At 41.3% G+C, this 6,758-nt stretch overlaps 1 protein-coding gene across 2 annotated transcripts in view; it reads left to right on the top strand.

Moving 5' to 3' along the window:
- Nucleotides 1-2,167: 2,167 nt before the first annotated feature.
- LOC102786917 (synaptic vesicle glycoprotein 2C-like) overlaps nucleotides 2,168-6,758 on the top strand; it is a 56,291-nt gene continuing 51,700 nt past the window's right edge. The window contains exon 1 of one of the 2 annotated variants that reach the window (XM_006804748.3): nucleotides 2,168-2,528. The gene's annotated coding sequence lies outside the window, so the exon portion shown is untranslated. Of the gene's footprint in view, nucleotides 2,629-6,758 lie in introns of both variants that reach the window. The other variant, XM_035913875.2, reaches the window with a different exon arrangement.

Raw genomic sequence — 6,758 nt, 5'->3', positions numbered from 1 at the left:
AACCAGTTCTGTGTTTGTGTGCTTTGGTGTCTCTGTGGATGTGTTAAAAGCTTATCAAAGGAGAGGTGGTTTGTGTTGCCTCAACAGGAAGTTGTAAATTTTGTTGTAGTAACCTGTTTTATATCGGCAAAAATTGAGAAGTTCTATGAAACTTTAACAACAGAATATATTTTTTTGCTGAACCAAAGTACAGCTTGTGGCTTTGCAGAGCAATGCCACACTGAAACTGGTCTAGTTCTCATAGGAAAAATTAGATATGAATATAAATAGTCAGTCTGTTGAGAAGGTGAAATTGAGGTAGTCTTTTATGTGATTTAATAGCAAGATAGAACAAACAAAGGTTCAGGCTCCAGAAGATCTGTCCATGTGTTCACAAGATTTTTTTGAAAAGGATGTGGAAAGATACTTTCCCATTTTGAGTGTGTAGCAACACCTTTAGAATGGCCTAAATATGCTTGAACATCATTGTTGCTATGTGTCCAGGAAAAGAACACCCCGACAAGGCTGTTAAAACAGCCATTTGAATTCTTACTGAGGAATTTAGAAATTATGTTCCTGTGGCGGTTGATAAAGTAGCTCTCAGTGACAAACATGAAACTAAAAGCTATGTTTTCTCTCGTACTGTATTCTAAAATTAGCCAGAAAGGTTCTGTTTCTTCAAGGTCAATTATAAAAGCTCTGAATGCTAGCAGTGGGAACTCTGAATGATCTGTTTTTATGGTAAAAAGCCAGGTGATTTCATAGCTGACTGTAATGCTTTTAATAAGAAACAAAATACTGTTAAGTCAGTGGTATTGATGGCTCCAGTGTAATCTCAGACACCCATGGTAGAAAGTAGCTTCATTTGTTCACCTTAGGCTATCTCTGTTAACATAATGACTGATCTAGTGCAGGAAAAACTAGCCTCAGGTCAAGTGCTGGTAAAGGTGCTTTCCGAGGCACCTCAAAAAGGAATACCTCCATGGGTGAGTAAAATGTCAGTATGGACCTAAGACAAGTAATTAAAGCCATGCAGCAACATATTAAACACTAACCTTGTGTTGTGGATGAAGTTATTTTCACAATCAAGCCTCCATCACCATGGCAAGATCAAAAAGATGGTCTTGTGTAGGGATGGGTATCGTTTAGGTTTTATCTGATGCCGGTGCCAAACCAGTACTTTTGAATCAGTGCCAGTGCTTAAACGGTGCTCGAACCGGTGCTTAAAGAATGTAGAACACAAACTTTGTCCACAAACCTCTTATGTTTTTATTTGTAGCGGTCTCTTTTTTTTCTGCAAAATGATAACCAAGTTAACCTTTTCTGTTGATACAACATACCTCCTGCTTAAACAATGCAAAACACAAACTTTGTCCTAAAACCTCTCATGTTTAGCTCATGTTTAGCTCATGTTTGGGGTGAGGATGATCATGAGAAAGGTGGTCGATCAGACTAAAAGGACACAAGAGGAGCTTGGTAATGATCTTAAGGCAGCTGGGACCACAAACACTAAGAACACCTTCTGTAAAACAATGCTGTGATGGACTGAAGCGCCTGTTTGTCAGTGAACTTCTAAATTATTTAGCGAAGTTATTTTGGTCAGATGAAACCGAAATCAAGCTTTTTGGCATCAACTTAAGCCACCCTTTTGGAGAAAGAGAAATGGTGAGTATGAGCTAAAAAATACCAACCCCACGGTTAAGCACGGAGGTGGAAACATTATTCTTTGGTGCTGTTTCCAGACATCAGTCCAATAAACTAAATAAATAAATAAAAATCGGTGGAGGGAGATGAGACCTGGAGGCTTCACAAAGTCATGTCAGAAAGGACCAAAAACTATCAGGAATTAAGGCAGTTATGTAGCCAAAACCAATACTAACTATCAAGGTATAACTAATGAAGTGGCTGGTGAGAGTATACTCATAATTTTCTCACATTTTACAGGTCAAGTCATGAAAAAAAGAAACCTGGGGTGTATTTTGCAGTCTTAACAGAAGCTGCTTTTGTACATTAGCACTTCAGAGGATTTAGGCACTGCACAACTGTTTTTTTTTTTAGTGAAGTTGCAGCTTTAACCAGCAGCTTCTTTTCAAACTTCTCCCCGGGAGCCAAATTTCAGCCCTCCCTTACTCTCATCTTACGTCTAAACCCAGCAGCTTGTGATTGTAGCACGTCACGGAACCTTCGCCGGATACGTACCGTGGACTATTATACGGAAAGGCTCACTATTGTCCGTAGGATGCAAAGCCACTATTGATCTCAGTCTGCCTATTGCTCCTGCACCCTCCCTCTCCCCCTCGCTCCCCATCACAGACACACACATACACTCACTCACGCTTCCTACCTCCCATCAGCATCCCTGGGCTTTCTTGGACTGCAGCAGAGAAACCGCTGCATCGAAGAAGACAAGAGGAGAAAAAAAATAGAAAAAAGAAAAAAGAAAGAAAGAATTAATCTAGGCTCGTTGCTCACTACCTCCGTGGCCGTGTAGAGACGCAAAGGAACGGACACTTCAGAGTCTTCGAGTTCGGTTCGATGCACTAGAAATTGTAAGCATTTATTCATTTGTCTCACTGAATATCAGCAACTATAAGTTCATCTCCTCCATCACCCACGCTTTAGTCTGGATAACTGTCATTAAATGCAACGGTAAGAGGAAATTTCGTATTCACCTGATGCTTAAAAAAATTCAGTAGAAAAAATAAAATGCTCCGCGCTCATGATTGACGGGAAAGTTGGGCAACTTTCGAAGTCGCCCAGCGCGAGCATCTTAAGCTGTGCTTAGAATTAGAAATCCACACCACAGAACTGTGTTTGATCAGAGTAGCTCCTCATTTTCTTGATGATCAGAGCAGATTCTGAGGCGTGTGTCAGCTTTTGCCCGCTGCCAAAGTTTTATTGATTATTATTATTATTTTTAAATATCTTTTTATGTCTAGTCTTTTTTCATCGTGGAGCAACGCTGCGACTTTTTGCTATGTGTGTGTGTGTCCATGGAAAGGGTGATGGGGTAGCGGGTGCTACCATCCTGACGCGATCATTGGTCATAGAAAAAGCGAGTCGGTGCACGCACGGCGAGGCAACCCCGAGCTTCCCCCTCCGCACGAGCAGCCGGAGTGAAATCTGCAGTAAGATGCGCACAGAGAGAGAGAGGACGAGGGGAGGGGGGGAGATAGGTTCATCCATTAATCAGGAGTCAGTGCTCGATGCGGTGTGAGGAGAGCAATCTAACTGTACAGCGTAGTGCGACGTCGTCTCGCAAGGGAGCATTGAAAGGACTGCCCGAAATCTAATTATGGGACGCCACTTGCGTCAGAGGGCCGCGCGGTGATTGATGTTCCTTCCCGCTCGTGCTCTGCGCTATACTCACCCGGTGGCGCCGCCGCGTAGAAGCCGCAGTAGTAAAAACGCTGCAAGTGGAACAAAGAGGAAAGTGACAGATGAGTTTTGCATAAAGCTTTCCCAAACTTCCCCATTCATCCTTCTGGAAATTGTGACCAGGTGTTCGCTTCGAGGCAGTTCTCTTGACCGGATAAATGTTCTATTTGAATAGATATTTGTCAAACACCCAAGTCAGTAAATTGATGTTTGCCTTAGGCCCGTGTGCCTCCGTGTTTGGTTTAGCACGCGAGATGGCAATGAAAACATCCATTCATCTATTCACATTAGTCGTTTTCACTTCTTTGTTAATCTCAATTTTCATCTCTGTTTGAGGACAGTACGCACAAAGGAGGGTTTGGCTAGCATGTCTGCGGCACACGTCTCACAGATGGTGGGGGCAGAAAGTCAGGATACAATCTGTCAGGCGGTCACCAGCCTGTAGAGAGCAGGGCAGGTAACATCAAGCGATTCATATGTGGACATAAGTGAAGAATTTCTCCCTCAATTATTTAGTAGCGCTTTATGACTATGTCCTCTTTTAACTGGATTCAGTGTTCATTCATTTGCTGAGATCAGTGATGTGAAGCCACCTTCATGTCTAATGCTTCAGCAGCTCATCGTTTTACTGTGTGGACGTTAATTGAAATCATAATGAGTTAAAATGTTTCCACCTGACCAAATGTTTTCTAGTATCCCTGCCCTAATTAATGTGTCACGTATAGGACAATTAATTTGTTTCATATAGGACAAGAAGGTACAACAGCAAGATACCAGGAAGAACTGGAGTGACTATAGAGATCTGACTTTATTCAGAAGCTGAGCTGAACAAACACACTCACACCCGTTGCTTTGAACTTCACTGGCTTGTTGAAAGTGAATATTTAAGTTGGAATTTTTTTCTGAGAGGCACTGTGCAATTTGCTGAGAACAAAATGATGCAACAGCAGTCATCATCCATCCACTGACGGCTGGATTAAAAAAATCCCACTAAAAAGTTAAAGGATGTTCCAGTGTCCCCTTTTTGAGCAGCATAAGGAGAGAGACAAACAAATATAAAGGGGTGGATTCTGACATGTTGACAAAGCCTAAAAATACAGAAAGTTCAACTGAGCATTGCACTGATCATGACAACAGACACACACGATTCAAACTTCTACAGAGGGACCTCTACAGCAGCTGGCCAAGCTCCAGCAGTCAGTAAACCTTCACAACTGTCAACTGGCCTTTTGGGATTCTGATCAAAGGAGTCAAGTGGGGTTTGCTTGTAAGTTTTTAGTTATTTCCACTCCCTCTGTGTTCTGTGGCAAATACTCAATTGTGGCCTCTAAAATTTGCTATGCAGTGGTTTGATCACACTGCATCTTTTGTGTCAATTTTAGGGAAAACTACAGCGGAGAGATATCCCTCTAACGTTCTATAAGAAAACAACCAGGTGTTAAATGTACACATAGATAAGAGGTGTGCTAGAACATGGCATAATGTTTCATAATTTTCTGAGATCAATAGGGATCGAAACGTTTTATACCTTCTTCTTTTTTTGCGTTGGTGACAGTTGTGAGGTTTCCTTCAGGCTTTGCTAAGCTTCATACACCTTTTATGCAATACAGTTACAGTACTGTTAATGCTGGTAAAGTATGTCGTTTTTAGATGTCTCAGTGAGTCAGGAAAATGTTACTGAGTGTAGAAAATAGAACAGTCTTCTATAGAAAGCACATTCTCTTGTTACATTTTTCTCCTGCTAATTTTAATAATATTCGGGAGAATTACCAACTCTGATCAGTGCTTTAAATTTTTTACTCTCTGTTTCCTACAGGCAGCAAATCCAAATTCAAGGCTTACTTTACCTACCCATCGTACCACTATAAAAGTACTCATGTTGCATGTCTACATGTGGAACCACATGAGAGATTCTGAAGTATTTCTGTCAAAATTTAAACTTCTCTTGTGAAGCATCTGCAGAGCTTGGCATGCAATTTTATTCACATGATGTGCATGAACAAATGTTCACTGCAGCCATCTGTGGGCACCGTAGAGAGCCTGTAGGGCTTTGCACATACCGCTTACACTCACATATTGTCAACCAGCATGTCGCATGCACTCACTGGATCTTATGCTCAGCAAAATGTTGCTGATTTTGATATTATCAACAATGAATTATAGTTTCAAATTGAATAATATACTGCTGAAAATCTCTTCTTCCTTTTACCTTGTGTCATAAGAATATGTCTTACTGAGTCTCATAGCAAGCACCTCATAAGTGGACCTGTGTGTGCTTGCAGGCATCTAGTGTTTTCGTGTGTGTTTGCCAGTGATTAATGAATGTTGCTGGATGGCGTCAGCGGGCCATGACAGCTCGACTGCAAGGAAATCATTTCTTCACCCTCCGCGGACTGCTGATTCAGAACTTGCAGGAATTTTGCTGATTGCTAAAATCACAACATGAGAGTTGTTGTAATAATAACCCCAATAACTGCGTCACAGCAGAAGGCATGGGGAGTCGCCATCAGAAGGAAAATAGAAGTGGCTATAAGCGATATTAGCTGTTTATTGGAGGAAATGCCAAGGTTGTTGGTTGAAGTGTGGTGACTTATTGTATAACCATGGGTAATTTCTGACATCAGCAATATGTGTATGTGAGGAAATGGATTAAAGATTGCTTCAAAAAGAGACTGGACATTTGGACCGGACTTTGAAGAATTATCTTTGTAGCCCAAACTATATTGAAAGACTTCTAAATGTCAGCATTAATGGCCATTTGCATAAGGAGGAGAACGGTTAGCCTATCATGAATAATGAAATGTCAACAGAAGAGGCATATCTTTCATATTCTGCATTACCTTTAAGATGATGACTTTGAAATTCTTGGCGCACTTGGATAAGTGAGATGAGAGATGGAAGAGGGAAAGAGAGGGAGAAAAAAAGGAGGAGGTGAAGAGAGATTGAGAGCCAGAGCGAAAGGAAAGTAGAGATTAGCATGGAGACCAGGGAGTACACGCAGGCCCAGGTGTCTGTTATACAAAATTATCCATTTCCCTCTTTTATAAAAAGTTCTCTGAGCATTGCTGGACAGTTAGTTGATTGGCTATTTTCTTCTTGACCATTTGGTGCGGAAACTCTCAGAGCATATCATGAGGTTTATCACACATTTCGACCTTTAGTCAGAGGCATCAAGTGCTCAGTTTGGAGGAGCAGTGTGGTTAACGTTTGGAAGGAGGAATGCAGTGTGAAGTTTGGAAGGAGGAATGTGCTTCTGTACTCACAGCGGTATGCTGAATGGAAGCTCTTTTGTGCATTATAAAAGCACAGAATGTCATAGTTGACCAATAATGTTTGATGTATACTGTAAATCTGAGTGTTACTATGAGGTCCTTCACTATATAGCATCTTGTTTGATTTAT

Source organism: Neolamprologus brichardi, chromosome 7 (genome assembly GCF_056152115.1).
Source record: "Neolamprologus brichardi isolate AB-2024 chromosome 7, ASM5615211v1, whole genome shotgun sequence".
Classification (NCBI taxonomy): Eukaryota; Metazoa; Chordata; class Actinopteri; order Cichliformes; family Cichlidae; genus Neolamprologus; species Neolamprologus brichardi.
Note: the sequence above shows the minus strand (reverse complement) of the source record. Positions and strands in the feature narration are given on the sequence as shown.